Source organism: Pholcus phalangioides, unplaced genomic scaffold, assembly GCF_987345545.1.
Source record: "Pholcus phalangioides strain wild (caught in Gottingen) unplaced genomic scaffold, Ppha-v1.0 ptg000018l_1, whole genome shotgun sequence".
Taxonomy (NCBI): Eukaryota; Metazoa; Arthropoda; class Arachnida; order Araneae; family Pholcidae; genus Pholcus; species Pholcus phalangioides.
In genome coordinates, this window is record NW_028301611.1 from 3510656 (window position 1) to 3529190 (window position 18535).

At 38.3% G+C, this 18535-nt stretch overlaps 9 non-coding genes across 9 annotated transcripts; 4 read left to right on the forward strand and 5 right to left on the reverse strand.

Annotated features, from left to right (window-relative positions):
* Window positions 1-829: 829 nt before the first annotated feature.
* LOC149071545 (U5 spliceosomal RNA) lies at window positions 830-946 on the reverse strand. Its single transcript, XR_016194612.1, has one exon. It is a non-coding gene; the product is annotated as a U5 spliceosomal RNA (small nuclear RNA).
* A 2069-nt stretch (window positions 947-3015) lies between these two features.
* On the forward strand, window positions 3016-3122 carry LOC149071546 (U6 spliceosomal RNA). The gene has a single exon (XR_016194642.1). It is a non-coding gene; the product is annotated as a U6 spliceosomal RNA (small nuclear RNA).
* A 2049-nt stretch (window positions 3123-5171) lies between these two features.
* On the reverse strand, window positions 5172-5288 carry LOC149071547 (U5 spliceosomal RNA). Its single transcript, XR_016194613.1, has one exon. It is a non-coding gene; the product is annotated as a U5 spliceosomal RNA (small nuclear RNA).
* Window positions 5289-7357: 2069 nt separating this feature from the next.
* On the forward strand, window positions 7358-7464 carry LOC149071548 (U6 spliceosomal RNA). Its single transcript, XR_016194643.1, has one exon. It is a non-coding gene; the product is annotated as a U6 spliceosomal RNA (small nuclear RNA).
* A 2048-nt stretch (window positions 7465-9512) lies between these two features.
* On the reverse strand, window positions 9513-9629 carry LOC149071549 (U5 spliceosomal RNA). The gene has a single exon (XR_016194629.1). It is a non-coding gene; the product is annotated as a U5 spliceosomal RNA (small nuclear RNA).
* Window positions 9630-11698: 2069 nt separating this feature from the next.
* LOC149071550 (U6 spliceosomal RNA) lies at window positions 11699-11805 on the forward strand. Its single transcript, XR_016194644.1, has one exon. It is a non-coding gene; the product is annotated as a U6 spliceosomal RNA (small nuclear RNA).
* A 2056-nt stretch (window positions 11806-13861) lies between these two features.
* Window positions 13862-13979, reverse strand: LOC149071551 (U5 spliceosomal RNA). The gene has a single exon (XR_016194673.1). It is a non-coding gene; the product is annotated as a U5 spliceosomal RNA (small nuclear RNA).
* A 2069-nt stretch (window positions 13980-16048) lies between these two features.
* LOC149071552 (U6 spliceosomal RNA) lies at window positions 16049-16155 on the forward strand. Its single transcript, XR_016194645.1, has one exon. It is a non-coding gene; the product is annotated as a U6 spliceosomal RNA (small nuclear RNA).
* A 2061-nt stretch (window positions 16156-18216) lies between these two features.
* On the reverse strand, window positions 18217-18333 carry LOC149071553 (U5 spliceosomal RNA). The gene has a single exon (XR_016194614.1). It is a non-coding gene; the product is annotated as a U5 spliceosomal RNA (small nuclear RNA).
* Window positions 18334-18535: the final 202 nt, after the last annotated feature.

Genomic DNA, 18535 nt, shown 5'->3' on the forward strand with positions numbered 1-18535 from the left:
AAACAATGGTGTTTTAGTAAGTGGAGCAATAGTGGTTTGCACTCTGATATTCTGGAAATTAACTCGATAACTCCACCACACGCTAACTCTTCCACAATCTGCGTTCGAATCTAGCGAAAGATGCGCAAATGTTCACAAAAGGTGTTTTGAGGGTTGGATTCTTGGGAACAAAAATAGACTTAATCTTTCCTTCCTATATACCTCCTCTAAGGATTTAACAGAACAAAGTAAAAAAGAGATGAAGCTGAGAGGATTTTACCATTTTTGCAGTACTCAAAAACACTGAAATAGATTTTGTTCCAAGCTCGTTGTGAAAGGTAAATTTACAGATAAGAAGATTTAGATAAGGTAACAAAGAAATTTGTGACAATTCCTATTTGAAAATTCGTTATAAGCGTACTTTGCTGAAATCGGTGTTCGTTATAAGCAATCAAAATAACATAGAAATACAATACGAAACTCACGCGACAAGGGAAAACTTCGTAATACCCGTGTTCGATTGTATTAGTACACACTAAAAAATCTTATATGAAAGAGGAAAAATAAAAAAAAAAGTCATCAAGAAATTACTTAAAAAATTGTTCTGTTATAAAAAAAAGCGGGACCCTTATTGCGGCTTTAGTCAGCAATGCCGTCTTAACGGCAATGGTCCAACCCGGGCACTCATAAAAAAAAATGAAAAGTAGTTGAAGTTTTCGAGAATTTGCCAGGTAGGGCAGGAGAAAAATCACTTGGTCCCGGCTTTAGTTGCAGAGCGTTTATTAAAAATTAAACTGAAAACGGCCCCTCTTGCGTACGGGAACACAAACTTCCTACTTGAACATTAAAATACCCCGTTTCGGGGGCTCCAAAAATTACTTAAGCTCATGTAAATTGCTCCTCTCCACGGTAATCTTTAGTAAAAGGCGAAAGATTAACTCGAAGTATTGAAGAGAAGCCAGAGCGTAAAAAAATTCCCTAGTTGAGAAATTATCAGAATGTAATTACCTCCAAAAAATTTCAACCATCAACATATTACTCCAAATATGTGCAAATACCAGATTTTGTGTTCATTAATTATATTATTTGCATGCTTTGTGCATAAAATCTTCGCTTACCGTTGAGAAGCGTTACAATTATTTGTTTTTATCAAGCATATGTGACTAGTACCTTCTCCCTAGATGGCAGCACATTTTTTCATACTTGAAAGATCTAGCATAGAATTTCCAAAAACCACTGGGATAATTATTTTCTCTCCATCTGCGAAAGTTAGCAAATTTTGTGAAACTAGAAAATACCGCATTACAGGCACGTTTCTAAAAATGGAAAATATTTTTTGAGATGAGTATACAAATCAATAAATAAAAAGAAAATTATATGAAATTCAAGAGAAAATTTAACTACTCTCGTGAATTATTTGGTCTTATTTTTTGAATCGATTTCATTTGAAACTTTTTTATGGTCCGCTGACCATAGGTTGAGAAGTGCTTTTATATATTGTACCTACTCGGGATGGGCACTAGTTTATATTGATTGCATGTTCAAAGTCGATTGAATATTTTTCTCTACGGTTATTTCGTGCTGGGCCGTGACTAGAAACGAAAACTTACTCTGTCGTCCAACGCCGAAGCTGCTTAAAGGCAACTGCTTAATGCAACTTTCTCCGGCCCCAGCATCCATTTTGGCATCCCCTCTTTCCATTATTTTGAACGGAAAAAGAATAAACTCGGCACCCTTCCTGGTCTGAGCGGTGGACAAGGAAGAGTTTATAGTTGGCACAAGATTCCCTTAATTAAGGACCCTGATTTTTGTCCTGGCGTTTGGCTTCTCAGGGTATTCCACACATAGGTGTACATTCAATCGTTCCGAGATGATTTTTTTACAAAATGATATTGCGGACAAAAATTCTGTATTTTTTCCACACTTGGTATAATCAAGTATGTTTGTTTTTTTTTCGAGGTCTTCTTTTTCTGATTCAGTAAGTTTGTGAGTGAGAAAGAGAAACGACCTCGGAAAATAAGTTGTGAAGAGATCCTCAATCGTCCCTCTTGCTGTTCCACAATTCTCTGAAATGTTGTTTGAAACGGGGGGTAGCGAGAAATTTCTTTCAGAGGAAAGGGGGAGGGGCGGTTGACAGAACAATGGATTTGACCATATAATTCCATGAATATTAGTCATTTCCTGACATTTAGGGATGAGGGTAAAGAACCCAGGGCCGTAGTGCGCTTTCTTGGGGCCCCTTTTGAAAGGGTTCTATTATGCAAAATAAGTGTAAATTTGAGCAGTGCCCCAGTCTGATTACGGTCATGCTAGAACCCCTTGTCACCCCTCCAGCTACGGCAGTGGTTTGAAGTATCTTTCCAAATTATAGTGGATCCCACTTATAACGTTTCTCAAAATACCCTCGTGAAAAACGTTGTAAGCGGGAAAACGTTCTAAACGGGAAATCTCAATGAGAATTAGTTATTGGAACCAGGAAAATAAGTCGCTCTAAGTAGGAACGTTATAAGCGGGATCGACTGCATATGATTTTTCAATTTACTTACCTGTTGGCTTAAACTTAATCTCGGAATTGAATGAAGGTACGTTGAATTTTTCTTGGAAATTTCAACAAAGTGTTTTTGACGAAAAAAACAAAGGATTGTTCTCTTGTGTACACGATACTATTTTCAACAGCTAATAAAAAATTTTACAAAACCCCCCTTTTCTAAATTAATTTCGGAAAAGTTGTGTATTGAGAGGAACCTTTTTCTTTTTGTGAGGGCATATTTCCAAGTAAACACAACAATCGATATTGTAACTATCGCCATCTAGTGATCATAAAAAAAGCTAACGCGTCTGACTAACGGAAAACAAAAAATTATTTCTGATTTGAATGAAAATTATAAATAATTTTGGATTTAAAAGCGCATAATGTAATATATTTATCACGTTTCTTGCAAATGTGTTACACAGAAGCACATTTACTATAACGGTTCATCGATAATGCAGGTGTGAAATTAGCAGTATATAAGCAGACGTTATTCATTTACACTTGTACTCGCTTCGGCAGTACATATACTAAAATTGGAACGATACAGAGAAGATTAGCATGGCCCCTGCGCAAGGATGACACGCAAAATCGTGAAGCGTTCCACATTTTTCTTTTTGCGGCACCGTGCTAACCGGTAGCATCAATATTTTTGTGTACCCGTAACATATTTTGGTGATTTATTTGGATTTGTCGCACTCGTTTGTCGGGACGCGATGGAAATGGTCGTATCAACGCAAGCTCCATTTGTCGTGGACGAGTTTAAATTAATCCATGCAATTTGTCTTACCTTCAACCTCATCAAGGGGGCACTCACTCGAAAAAAAATATGACCCCCGTAAGCGGAGTGTCCCGAAAAAAGGAGTAAACCATGTGATCTAACTATTTCCTCCCCCTTTCTTCCCACTGAAGCACTCGTGCGCATTGAAATTAACTTTTTATTATTTCCAACATTTTTTCATTTATTTTTAGGGAAACTGGAACGCTGGAGGATCGTGTAATAGCCGGACAACCATGTTTAAGGAAAGCACGTTCGCCCCGTGCTGCATCCGAAATGGAAGCGTTAGCGTCCGAATTAGCTGCAGGGACCAGCGGTGCTCGTGAAGCTGCCAGACTCTAGGGCTTACCACCATCCTCCGTACGCAATATTCTTCATGGAATCCTTGATCTGTACCCATACAGATTGCAGTCGTGTCATGAACTTTTAGCAGCGGATGCCGTACAGAGAGAAACATTTGCCAAGGTGGGCTTTTTCCAAAATCGAACAGAATCCCGCCTGGGTCTTTAACATCTTCTGGTCAGATGAAGCTCATTTTTTGCTTCGTGGCGACGTTAATGCCCATAACTGTCGCATCTGGGTGGCGTCTAACCATTGCATTCCCCCAAAAGTGACAGTTTTGGTGTGGGTTCACGGGTTCGTTCATCTTAGGGCCCCCCCCTTCTTCTTTGAAACGCAGTGTCCAGTAAACGGACCTAACTCAGGCCAAGCTCACAACAGCTGACGCCAGATGGCGACTTATGAGTTAGGTCCGGCCCTTATCAAATTTATTGCCTAAAAATCATGTAAAATTTAATGTCTTTTATTTTAGCAAGGGCATTATTGTACATTTTCGCTTGCCTTTTTTTAAAACCATTCAAAAGGAAGTGCTTCCACATCAATTTGAGAGCTTTTTCTGAATCTCTTCTTCAACCATCCAGGAACGCTCTGTTCAATTCCTTTTTGTTCCAAATCGTTGATAACGAACTGTGTTGAATCTCGAATTTTTTGCCGATTTCGTCACCTTTTTTTCTTCAAATTTTCCCTATCAAGCAGCTATATAGTTTCGATTTCCGAAACAATGGTGTTTTAGTAAGTGGAGCAATAGTGGTTTGCACTCTGATATTCTGGAAATTAACTCGATAACTCCACCACACGCTAACTCTTCCACAATCTGCGTTCGAATCTAGCGAAAGATGCGCAAATGTTCACAAAAGGTGTTTTGAGGGTTGGATTCTTGGGAACAAAAATAGACTTAATCTTTCCTTCCTATATACCTCCTCTAAGGATTTAACAGAACAAAGTAAAAAAGAGATGAAGCTGAGAGGATTTTACCATTTTTGCAGTACTCAAAAACACTGAAATAGATTTTGTTCCAAGCTCGTTGTGAAAGGTAAATTTACAGATAAGAAGATTTAGATAAGGTAACAAAGAAATTTGTGACAATTCCTATTTGAAAATTCGTTATAAGCGTACTTTGCTGAAATCGGTGTTCGTTATAAGCAATCAAAATAACATAGAAATACAATACGAAACTCACGCGACAAGGGAAAACTTCGTAATACCCGTGTTCGATTGTATTAGTACACACTAAAAAATCTTATATGAAAGAGGAAAAATAAAAAAAAAAGGCATCAAGAAATTACTTAAAAAATTGTTCTGTTATAAAAAAAAGCGGGACCCTTATTGCGGCTTTAGTCAGCAATGCCGTCTTAACGGCAATGGTCCAACCCGGGCACTCATAAAAAAAAATGAAAAGTAGTTGAAGTTTTCGAGAATTTGCCAGGTAGGGCAGGAGAAAAATCACTTGGTCCCGGCTTTAGTTGCAGAGCGTTTATTAAAAATTAAACTGAAAACGGCCCCTCTTGCGTACGGGAACACAAACTTCCTACTTGAACATTAAAATACCCCGTTTCGGGGGCTCCAAAAATTACTTAAGCTCATGTAAATTGCTCCTCTCCACGGTAATCTTTAGTAAAAGGCGAAAGATTAACTCGAAGTATTGAAGAGAAGCCAGAGCGTAAAAAAATTCCCTAGTTGAGAAATTATCAGAATGTAATTACCTCCAAAAAATTTCAACCATCAACATATTACTCCAAATATGTGCAAATACCAGATTTTGTGTTCATTAATTATATTATTTGCATGCTTTGTGCATAAAATCTTCGCTTACCATTGAGAAGCGTTACAATTATTTGTTTTTATCAAGCATATGTGACTAGTACCTTCTCCCTAGATGGCAGCACATTTTTTCATACTTGAAATATCTAGCATAGAATTTCCAAAAACCACTGGGATAATTATTTTCTCTCCATCTGCGAAAGTTAGCAAATTTTGTGAAACTAGAAAATACCGCATTACAGGCACGTTTCTAAAAATGGAAAATATTTTTTGAGATGAGTATACAAATCAATAAATAAAAAGAAAATTATATGAAATTCAAGAGAAAATTTAACTACTCTCGTGAATTATTTGGTCTTATTTTTTGAATCGATTTCATTTGAAACTTTTTTATGGTCCGCTGACCATAGGTTGAGAAGTGCTTTTATATATTGTACCTACTCGGGATGGGCACTAGTTTATATTGATTGCATGTTCAAAGTCGATTGAATATTTTTCTCTACGGTTATTTCGTGCTGGGCCGTGACTAGAAACGAAAACTTACTCTGTCGTCCAACGCCGAAGCTGCTTAAAGGCAACTGCTTAATGCAACTTTCTCCGGCCCCAGCATCCATTTTGGCATCCCCTCTTTCCATTATTTTGAACGGAAAAAGAATAAACTCGGCACCCTTCCTGGTCTGAGCGGTGGACAAGGAAGAGTTTATAGTTGGCACAAGATTCCCTTAATTAAGGACCCTGATTTTTGTCCTGGCGTTTGGCTTCTCAGGGTATTCCACACATAGGTGTACATTCAATCGTTCCGAGATGACTTTTTTACAAAATGATATTGCGGACAAAAATTCTGTATTTTTTCCACACTTGGTATAATCAAGTATGTTTGTTTTTTTTTCGAGGTCTTCTTTTTCTGATTCAGTAAGTTTGTGAGTGAGAAAGAGAAACGACCTCGGAAAATAAGTTGTGAAGAGATCCTCAATCGTCCCTCTTGCTGTTCCACAATTCTCTGAAATGTTGTTTGAAACGGGGGGTAGCGAGAAATTTCTTTCAGAGGAAAGGGGGAGGGGCGGTTGACAGAACAATGGATTTGACCATATAATTCCATGAATATTAGTCATTTCCTGACATTTAGGGATGAGGGTAAAGAACCCAGGGCCGTAGTGCGCTTTCTTGGGGCCCCTTTTGAAAGGGTTCTATTATGCAAAATAAGTGTAAATTTGAGCAGTGCCCCAGTCTGATTACGGTCATGCTAGAACCCCTTGTCACCCCTCCAGCTACGGCAGTGGTTTGAAGTATCTTTCCAAATTATAGTGGATCCCACTTATAACGTTTCTCAAAATACCCTCGTGAAAAACGTTGTAAGCGGGAAAACGTTCTAAACGGGAAATCTCAATGAGAATTAGTTATTGGAACCAGGAAAATAAGTCGCTCTAAGTAGGAACGTTATAAGCGGGATCGACTGCATATGATTTTTCAATTTACTTACCTGTTGGCTTAAACTTAATCTCGGAATTGAATGAAGGTACGTTGAATTTTTCTTGGAAATTTCAACAAAGTGTTTTTGACGAAAAAAACAAAGGATTGTTCTCTTGTGTACACGATACTATTTTCAACAGCTAATAAAAAATTTTACAAAACCCCCCTTTTTTTAATTAATTTCGAAAGAGTTGTGTATTGAGAGGAACTTTTTTCTTTTTGTGAGGGCATATTTCCAAGTAAACACAACAATCGATATTGTAACTATCGCCATCTAGTGATCATAAAAAAAGCTAACGCGTCTGACTAACGGAAAACAAAAAATTATTTCTGATTTGAATGAAAATGATAAATAATTTTGGATTTAAAAGCGCATAATGTAATATATTTATCACGTTTCTTGCAAATGTGTTACACAGAAGCACATTTACTATAACGGTTGATCGATAATGCAGGTGTGAAATTAGCAGTATATAAGCAGACGTTATTCATTTACACTTGTACTCGCTTCGGCAGTACATATACTAAAATTGGAACGATACAGAGAAGATTAGCATGGCCCCTGCGCAAGGATGACACGCAAAATCGTGAAGCGTTCCACATTTTTCTTTTTGCGGCACCGTGCTAACCGGTAGCATCAATATTTTTGTGTACCCGTAACATATTTTGGTGATTTATTTGGATTTGTCGCACTCGTTTGTCGGGACGCGATGGAAATGGTCGTATCAACGCAAGCTCCATTTGTCGTGGACGAGTTTAAATTAATCCATGCAATTTGTCTTACCTTCAACCTCATCAAGGGGGCACTCACTCGAAAAAAAATATGACCCCCGTAAGCGGAGTGTCCCGAAAAAAGGAGTAAACCATGTGATCTCACTATTTCCTCCCCCTTTCTTCCCACTGAAGCATTCGTGCGCATTGAAATTAACTTTTTATTATTTCCAACATTTTTTCATTTATTTTTAGGGAAACTGGAACGCTGGAGGATCGTGTAATAGCCGGACAACCATGTTTAAGGAAAGCACGTTCGCCCCGTGCTGCATCCGAAATGGAAGCGTTAGCGTCCGAATTAGCTGCAGGGACCAGCGGTGCTCGTGAAGCTGCCAGACTCTAGGGCTTACCACCATCCTCCGTACGCAATATTCTTCATGGAATCCTTGATCTGTACCCATACAGATTGCAGTCGTGTCATGAACTTTTAGCAGCGGATGCCGTACAGAGAGAAACATTTGCCAAGGTGGGCTTTTTCCAAAATCGAACAGAATCCCGCCTGGGTCTTTAACATCTTCTGGTCAGATGAAGCTCATTTTTTGCTTCGTGGCGACGTTAATGCCCATAACTGTCGCATCTGGGTGGCGTCTAACCATTGCATTCCCCCAAAAGTGACAGTTTTGGTGTGGGTTCACGGGTTCGTTCATCTTAGGGCCCCCCCTTCTTCTTTGAAACGCAGTGTCCAGTAAACGGACCTAACTCAGGCCAAGCTCACAACAGCTGACGCCAGATGGCGACTTATGAGTTAGGTCCGGCCCTTATCAAATTTATTGCCTAAAAATCATGTAAAATTCAATGTCTTTTATTTTAGCAAGGGCATTATTGTACATTTTCGCTTGCCTTTTTTTAAAACCATTCAAAAGGAAGTGCTTCCACATCAATTTGAGAGCTTTTTCTGAATCTCTTCTTCAACCATCCAGGAACGCTCTGTTCAATTCCTTTTTGTTCCAAATCGTTGATAACGAACTGTGTTGAATCTCGAATTTTTTGCCGTTTTCGTCACCTTTTTTTCTTCAAATTTTCCCTATCAAGCAGCTATATAGTTTCGATTTCCGAAACAATGGTGTTTTAGTAAGTGGAGCAATAGTGGTTTGCACTCTGATATTCTGGAAATTAACTCGATAACTCCACCACACGCTAACTCTTCCACAATCTGCGTTCGAATCTAGCGAAAGATGCGCAAATGTTCACAAAAGGTGTTTTGAGGGTTGGATTCTTGGGAACAAAAATAGACTTAATCTTTCCTTCCTATATACCTCCTCTAAGGATTTAACAGAACAAAGTAAAAAAGAGATGAAGCTGAGAGGATTTTACCATTTTTGCAGTACTCAAAAACACTGAAATAGATTTTGTTCCAAGCTCGTTGTGAAAGGTAAATTTACAGATAAGAAGATTTAGATAAGGTAACAAAGAAATTTGTGACAATTCCTATTTGAAAATTCGTTATAAGCGTACTTTGCTGAAATCGGTGTTCGTTATAAGCAATCAAAATAACATAGAAATACAATACGAAACTCACGCGACAAGGGAAAACTTCGTAATACCCGTGTTCGATTGTATTAGTACACACTAAAAAATCTTATATGAAAGAGGAAAAATAAAAAAAAAAGTCATCAAGAAATTACTTAAAAAATTGTTCTGTTATAAAAAAAAGCGGGACCCTCATTGCGGCTTTAGTCAGCAATGCCGTCTTAACGGCAATGGTCCAACCCGGGCACTCATAAAAAAAAATGAAAAGTAGTTGAAGTTTTCGAGAATTTGCCAGGTAGGGCAGGAGAAAAATCACTTGGTCCCGGCTTTAGTTGCAGAGCGTTTATTAAAAATTAAACTGAAAACGGCCCCTCTTGCGTACGGGAACACAAACTTCCTACTTGAACATTAAAATACCCCGTTTCGGGGGCTCCAAAAATTACTTAAGCTCATGTACATTGCTCCTCTCCACGGTAATCTTTAGTAAAAGGCGAAAGATTAACTCGAAGTATTGAAGAGAAGCCAGAGCGTAAAAAATTTCCCTAGTTGAGAAATTATCAGAATGTAATTACCTCCAAAAAATTTCAACCATCAACATATTACTCCAAATATGTGCAAATACCAGATTTTGTGTTCATTAATTATATTATTTGCATGCTTTGTGCATAAAATCTTCGCTTACCGTTGAGAAGCGTTACAATTATTTGTTTTTATCAAGCATATGTGACTAGTACCTTCTCCCTAGATGGCAGCACATTTTTTCATACTTGAAAGATCTAGCATAGAATTTCCAAAAACCACTGGGATAATTATTTTCTCTCCATCTGCGAAAGTTAGCAAATTTTGTGAAACTAGAAAATACCGCATTACAGGCACGTTTCTAAAAATGGAAAATATTTTTTGAGATGAGTATACAAATCAATAAATAAAAAGAAAATTATATGAAATTCAAGAGAAAATTTAACTACTCTCGTGAATTATTTGGTCTTATTTTTTGAATCGATTTCATTTGAAACTTTTTTATGGTCCGCTGACCATAGGTTGAGAAGTGCTTTTATATATTGTACCTACTCGGGATGGGCACTAGTTTATATTGATTGCATGTTCAAAGTCGATTGAATATTTTTCTCTACGGTTATTTCGTGCTGGGCCGTGACTAGAAACGAAAACTTACTCTGTCGTCCAACGCCGAAGCTGCTTAAAGGCAACTGCTTAATGCAACTTTCTCCGGCCCCAGCATCCATTTTGGCATCCCCTCTTTCCATTATTTTGAACGGAAAAAGAATAAACTCGGCACCCTTCCTGGTCTGAGCGGTGGACAAGGAAGAGTTTATAGTTGGCACAAGATTCCCTTAATTAAGGACCCTGATTTTTGTCCTGGCGTTTGGCTTCTCAGGGTATTCCACACATAGGTGTACATTCAATCGTTCCGAGATGACTTTTTTACAAAATGATATTGCGGACAAAAATTCTGTATTTTTTCCACACTTGGTATAATCAAGTATGTTTGTTTTTTTTTCGAGGTCTTCTTTTTCTGATTCAGTAAGTTTGTGAGTGAGAAAGAGAAACGACCTCGGAAAATAAGTTGTGAAGAGATCCTCAATCGTCCCTCTTGCTGTTCCACAATTCTCTGAAATGTTGTTTGAAACGGGGGGTAGCGAGAAATTTCTTTCAGAGGAAAGGGGGAGGGGCGTTTGACAGAACAATGGATTTGACCATATAATTCCATGAATATTAGTCATTTCCTGACATTTAGGGATGAGGGTAAAGAACCCAGGGCCGTAGTGCGCTTTCTTGGGGCCCCTTTTGAAAGGGTTCTATTATGCAAAATAAGTGTAAATTTGAGCAGTGCCCCAGTCTGATTACGGTCATGCTAGAACCCCTTGTCACCCCTCCAGCTACGGCAGTGGTTTGAAGTATCTTTCCAAATTATAGTGGATCCCACTTATAACGTTTCTCAAAATACCCTCGTGAAAAACGTTGTAAGCGGGAAAACGTTCTAAACGGGAAATCTCAATGAGAATTAGTTATTGGAACCAGGAAAATAAGTCGCTCTAAGTAGGAACGTTATAAGCGGGATCGACTGCATATGATTTTTCAATTTACTTACCTGTTGGCTTAAACTTAATCTCGGAATTGAATGAAGGTACGTTGAATTTTTCTTGGAAATTTCAACAAAGTGTTTTTGACGAAAAAAACAAAGGATTGTTCTCTTGTGTACACGATACTATTTTCAACAGCTAATAAAAAATTTTACAAAACCCCCCTTTTCTAAATTAATTTCGGAAAAGTTGTGTATTGAGAGGAACCTTTTTCTTTTTGTGAGGGCATATTTCCAAGTAAACACAACAATCGATATTGTAACTATCGCCATCTAGTGATCATAAAAAAAGCTAACGCGTCTGACTAACGGAAAACAAAAAATTATTTCTGATTTGAATGAAAATTATAAATAATTTTGGATTTAAAAGCGCATAATGTAATATATTTATCACGTTTCTTGCAAATGTGTTACACAGAAGCACATTTACTATAACGGTTGATCGATAATGCAGGTGTGAAATTAGCAGTATATAAGCAGACGTTATTCATTTACACTTGTACTCGCTTCGGCAGTACATATACTAAAATTGGAACGATACAGAGAAGATTAGCATGGCCCCTGCGCAAGGATGACACGCAAAATCGTGAAGCGTTCCACATTTTTCTTTTTGCGGCACCGTGCTAACCGGTAGCATCAATATTTTTGTGTACCCGTAACATATTTTGGTGATTTATTTGGATTTGTCGCACTCGTTTGTCGGGACGCGATGGAAATGGTCGTATCAACGCAAGCTCCATTTGTCGTGGACGAGTTTAAATTAATCCATGCAATTTGTCTTACCTTCAACCTCATCAAGGGGGCACTCACTCGAAAAAAAATATGACCCCCGTAAGCGGAGTGTCCCGAAAAAAGGAGTAAACCATGTGATCTCACTATTTCCTCCCCCTTTCTTCCCACTGAAGCATTCGTGCGCATTGAAATTAACTTTTTATTATTTCCAACATTTTTTCATTTATTTTTAGGGAAACTGGAACGCTGGAGGATCGTGTAATAGCCGGACAACCATGTTTAAGGAAAGCACGTTCGCCCCGTGCTGCATCCGAAATGGAAGCGTTAGCGTCCGAATTAGCTGCAGGGACCAGCGGTGCTCGTGAAGCTGCCAGACTCTAGGGCTTACCACCATCCTCCGTACGCAATATTCTTCATGGAATCCTTGATCTGTACCCATACAGATTGCAGTCGTGTCATGAACTTTTAGCAGCGGATGCCGTACAGAGAGAAACATTTGCCAAGGTGGGCTTTTTCCAAAATCGAACAGAATCCCGCCTGGGTCTTTAACATCTTCTGGTCAGATGAAGCTCATTTTTTGCTTCGTGGCGACGTTAATGCCCATAACTGTCGCATCTGGGTGGCGTCTAACCATTGCATTCCCCCAAAAGTGACAGTTTTGGTGTGGGTTCACGGGTTCGTTCATCTTAGGGCCCCCCCTTCTTCTTTGAAACGCAGTGTCCAGTAAACGGACCTAACTCAGGCCAAGCTCACAACAGCTGACGCCAGATGGCGACTTATGAGTTAGGTCCGGCCCTTATCAAATTTATTGCCTAAAAATCATGTAAAATTCAATGTCTTTTATTTTAGCAAGGGCATTATTGTACATTTTCGCTTGCCTTTTTTTAAAACCATTCAAAAGGAAGTGCTTCCACATCAATTTGAGAGCTTTTTCTGAATCTCTTCTTCAACCATCCAGGAACGCTCTGTTCAATTCCTTTTTGTTCCAAATCGTTGATAACGAACTGTGTTGAATCTCGAATTTTTTGCCGTTTTCGTCACCTTTTTTTCTTCAAATTTTCCCTATCAAGCAGCTATATAGTTTCGATTTCCGAAACAATGGTGTTTTAGTAAGTGGAGCAATAGTGGTTATAGTGTTTTGCACTCTGATATTCTGGAAATTAACTCGATAACTCCACCACACGCTAACTCTTCCACAATCTGCGTTCGAATCTAGCGAAAGATGCGCAAATGTTCACAAAAGGTGTTTTGAGGGTTGGATTCTTGGGAACAAAAATAGACTTAATCTTTCCTTCCTATATACCTCCTCTAAGGATTTAACAGAACAAAGTAAAAAAGAGATGAAGCTGAGAGGATTTTACCATTTTTGCAGTACTCAAAAACACTGAAATAGATTTTGTTCCAAGCTCGTTGTGAAAGGTAAATTTACAGATAAGAAGATTTAGATAAGGTAACAAAGAAATTTGTGACAATTCCTATTTGAAAATTCGTTATAAGCGTACTTTGCTGAAATCGGTGTTCGTTATAAGCAATCAAAATAACATAGAAATACAATACGAAACTCACGCGACAAGGGAAAACTTCGTAATACCCGTGTTCGATTGTATTAGTACACACTAAAAAATCTTATATGAAAGAGGAAAAATAAAAAAAAAAGTCATCAAGAAATTACTTAAAAAATTGTTCTGTTATAAAAAAAAGCGGGACCCTTATTGCGGCTTTAGTCAGCAATGCCGTCTTAACGGCAATGGTCCAACCCGGGCACTCATAAAAAAAAATGAAAAGTAGTTGAAGTTTTCGAGAATTTGCCAGGTAGGGCAGGAGAAAAATCACTTGGCCCCGGCTTTAGTTGCAGAGCGTTTATTAAAAATTAAACTGAAAACGGCCCCTCTTGCGTACGGGAACACAAACTTCCTACTTGAACATTAAAACACCCCGTTTCGGGGGCTCCAAAAATTACTTAAGCTCATGTAAATTGCTCCTCTCCACGGTAATCTTTAGTAAAAGGCGAAAGATTAACTCGAAGTATTGAAGAGAAGCCAGAGCGTAAAAAAATTCCCTAGTTGAGAAATTATCAGAATGTAATTACCTCCAAAAAATTTCAACCATCAACATATTACTCCAAATATGTGCAAATACCAGATTTTGTGTTCATTAATTATATTATTTGCATGCTTTGTGCATAAAATCTTCGCTTACCGTTGAGAAGCGTTACAATTATTTGTTTTTATCAAGCATATGTGACTAGTACCTTCTCCCTAGATGGCAGCACATTTTTTCATACTTGAAAGATCTAGCATAGAATTTCCAAAAACCACTGGGATAATTATTTTCTCTCCATCTGCGAAAGTTAGCAAATTTTGTGAAACTAGAAAATACCGCATTACAGGCACGTTTCTAAAAATGGAAAATATTTTTTGAGATGAGTATACAAATCAATAAATAAAAAGAAAATTATATGAAATTCAAGAGAAAATTTAACTACTCTCGTGAATTATTTGGTCTTATTTTTTGAATCGATTTCATTTGAAACTTTTTTATGGTCCGCTGACCATAGGTTGAGAAGTGCTTTTATATATTGTACCTACTCGGGATGGGCACTAGTTTATATTGATTGCATGTTCAAAGTCGATTGAATATTTTTCTCTACGGTTATTTCGTGCTGGGCCGTGACTAGAAACGAAAACTTACTCTGTCGTCCAACGCCGAAGCTGCTTAAAGGCAACTGCTTAATGCAACTTTCTCCGGCCCCAGCATCCATTTTGGCATCCCCTCTTTCCATTATTTTGAACGGAAAAAGAATAAACTCGGCACCCTTCCTGGTCTGAGCGGTGGACAAGGAAGAGTTTATAGTTGGCACAAGATTCCCTTAATTAAGGACCCTGATTTTTGTCCTGGCGTTTGGCTTCTCAGGGTATTCCACACATAGGTGTACATTCAATCGTTCCGAGATGACTTTTTTACAAAATGATATTGCGGACAAAAATTCTGTATTTTTTCCACACTTGGTATAATCAAGTATGTTTGTTTTTTTTTCGAGGTCTTCTTTTTCTGATTCAGTAAGTTTGTGAGTGAGAAAGAGAAACGACCTCGGAAAATAAGTTGTGAAGAGATCCTCAATCGTCCCTCTTGCTGTTCCACAATTCTCTGAAATGTTGTTTGAAACGGGGGGTAGCGAGAAATTTCTTTCAGAGGAAAGGGGGAGGAGCGGTTGACAGAACAATGGATTTGACCATATAATTCCATGAATATTAGTCATTTCCTGACATTTAGGGATGAGGGTAAAGAACCCAGGGCCGTAGTGCGCTTTCTTGGGGCCCCTTTTGAAAGGGTTCTATTATGCAAAATAAGTGTAAATTTGAGCAGTGCCCCAGTCTGATTACGGTCATGCTAGAACCCCTTGTCACCCCTCCAGCTACGGCAGTGGTTTGAAGTATCTTTCCAAATTATAGTGGATCCCACTTATAACGTTTCTCAAAATACCCTCGTGAAAAACGTTGTAAGCGGGAAAACGTTCTAAACGGGAAATCTCAATGAGAATTAGTTATTGGAACCAGGAAAATAAGTCGCTCTAAGTAGGAACGTTATAAGCGGGATCGACTGCATATGATTTTTCAATTTACTTACCTGTTGGCTTAAACTTAATCTCGGAATTGAATGAAGGTACGTTGAATTTTTCTTGGAAATTTCAACAAAGTGTTTTTGACGAAAAAAACAAAGGATTGTTCTCTTGTGTACACGATACTATTTTCAACAGCTAATAAAAAATTTTACAAAACCCCCCTTTTCTAAATTAATTTCGGAAAAGTTGTGTATTGAGAGGAACCTTTTTCTTTTTGTGAGGGCATATTTCCAAGTAAACACAACAATCGATATTGTAACTATCGCCATCTAGTGATCATAAAAAAAGCTAACGCGTCTGACTAACGGAAAACAAAAAATTATTTCTGATTTGAATGAAAATGATAAATAATTTTGGATTTAAAAGCGCATAATGTAATATATTTATCACGTTTCTTGCAAATGTGTTACACAGAAGCACATTTACTATAACGGTTCATCGATAATGCAGGTGTGAAATTAGCAGTATATAAGCAGACGTTATTCATTTACACTTGTACTCGCTTCGGCAGTACATATACTAAAATTGGAACGATACAGAGAAGATTAGCATGGCCCCTGCGCAAGGATGACACGCAAAATCGTGAAGCGTTCCACATTTTTCTTTTTGCGGCACCGTGCTAACCGGTAGCATCAATATTTTTGTGTACCCGTAATATATTTTGGTGATTTATTTGGATTTGTCGCACTCGTTTGTCGGGACGCGATGGAAATGGTCGTATCAACGCAAGCTCCATTTGTCGTGGACGAGTTTAAATTAATCCATGCAATTTGTCTTACCTTCAACCTCATCAAGGGGGCACTCACTCGAAAAAAAATATGACCCCCGTAAGCGGAGTGTCCCGAAAAAAGGAGTAAACCATGTGATCTAACTATTTCCTCCCCCTTTCTTCCCACTGAAGCACTCGTGCGCATTGAAATTAACTTTTTATTATTTCCAACATTTTTTCATTTATTTTTAGGGAAACTGGAACGCTGGAGGATCGTGTAATAGCCGGACAACCATGTTTAAGGAAAGCACGTTCGCCCCGTGCTGCATCCGAAATGGAAGCGTTAGCGTCCGAATTAGCTGCAGGGACCAGCGGTGCTCGTGAAGCTGCCAGACTCTAGGGCTTACCACCATCCTCCGTACGCAATATTCTTCATGGAATCCTTGATCTGTACCCATACAGATTGCAGTCGTGTCATGAACTTTTAGCAGCGGATGCCGTACAGAGAGAAACATTTGCCAAGGTGGGCTTTTTCCAAAATCGAACAGAATCCCGCCTGGGTCTTTAACATCTTCTGGTCAGATGAAGCTCATTTTTTGCTTCGTGGCGACGTTAATGCCCATAACTGTCGCATCTGGGTGGCGTCTAACCATTGCATTCCCCCAAAAGTGACAGTTTTGGTGTGGGTTCACGGGTTCGTTCATCTTAGGGCCCCCCCCCCCTTCTTCTTTGAAACGCAATGTCCAGTAAACGGACCTAACTCAGGCCAAGCTCACAACAGCTGACGCCAGATGGCGACTTATGAGTTAGGTCCGGCCCTTATCAAATTTATTGCCTAAAAATCATGTAAAATTTAATGTCTTTTATTTTAGCAAGGGCATTATTGTACATTTTCGCTTGCCTTTTTTTAAAACCATTCAAAAGGAAGTGCTTCCACATCAATTTGAGAGCTTTTTCTGAATCTCTTCTTCAACCATCCAGGAACGCTCTGTTCAATTCCTTTTTGTTCCAAATCGTTGATAACGAACTGTGTTGAATCTCGAATTTTTTGCCGATTTCGTCACCTTTTTTTCTTCAAATTTTCCCTATCAAGCAGCTATATAGTTTCGATTTCCGAAACAATGGTGTTTTAGTAAGTGGAGCAATAGTGGTTATAGTGTTTTGCACTCTGATATTCTGGAAATTAACTCGATAACTCCACCACACGCTAACTCTTCCACAATCTGCGTTCGAATCTAGCGAAAGATGCGCAAATGTTCACAAAAGGTGTTTTGAGGGTTGGATTCTTGGGAACAAAAATAGACTTAATCTTTCCTTCCTATATACCTCCTCTAAGGATTTAACAGAACAAAGTAAAAAAGAGATGAAGCTGAGAGGATTTTACCATTTTTGCAGTACTCAAAAACACTGAAATAGATTTTGTTCCAAGCTCGTTGTGAAAGGTAAATTTACAGATAAGAAGATTTAGATAAGGTAACAAAGAAATTTGTGACAATTCCTATTTGAAAATTCGTTATAAGCGTACTTTGCTGAAATCGGTGTTCGTTATAAGCAATCAAAATAACATAGAAATACAATACGAAACTCACGCGACAAGGGAAAACTTCGTAATACCCGTGTTCGATTGTATTAGTACACACTAAAAAATCTTATATGAAAGAGGAAAAATAAAAAAAAAAGTCATCAAGAAATTACTTAAAAAATTGTTCTGTTATAAAAAAAAGCGGGACCCTTATTGCGGCTTTAGTCAGCAATGCCGTCTTAACGGCAATGGTCCAACCCGGGCACTCATAAAAAAAAATGAAAAGTAGTTGAAGTTTTCGAGAATTTGCCAGGTAGGGCAGGAGAAAAATCACTTGGCCCCGGCTTTAGTTGCAGAGCGTTTATTAAAAATTAAACTGAAAACGGCCCCTCTTGCGTACGGGAACACAAACTTCCTACTTGAACATTAAAATACCCCGTTTCGGGGGCTCCAAAAATTACTTAAGCTCATGTAAATTGCTCCTCTCCACGGTAATCTTTAGTAAAAGGCGAAAGATTAACTCGAAGTATTGAAGAGAAGCCAGAGCGTAAAAAAATTCCCTAGTTGAGAAATTATCAGAATGTAATTACCTCCAAAAAATTTCAACCATCAACATATTACTCCAAATATGTGCAAATACCAGATTTTGTGTTCATTAATTATATTATTTGCATGCTTTGTGCATAAAATCTTCGCTTACCGTTGAGAAGCGTTACAATTATTTGTTTTTATCAAGCATATGTGACTAGTA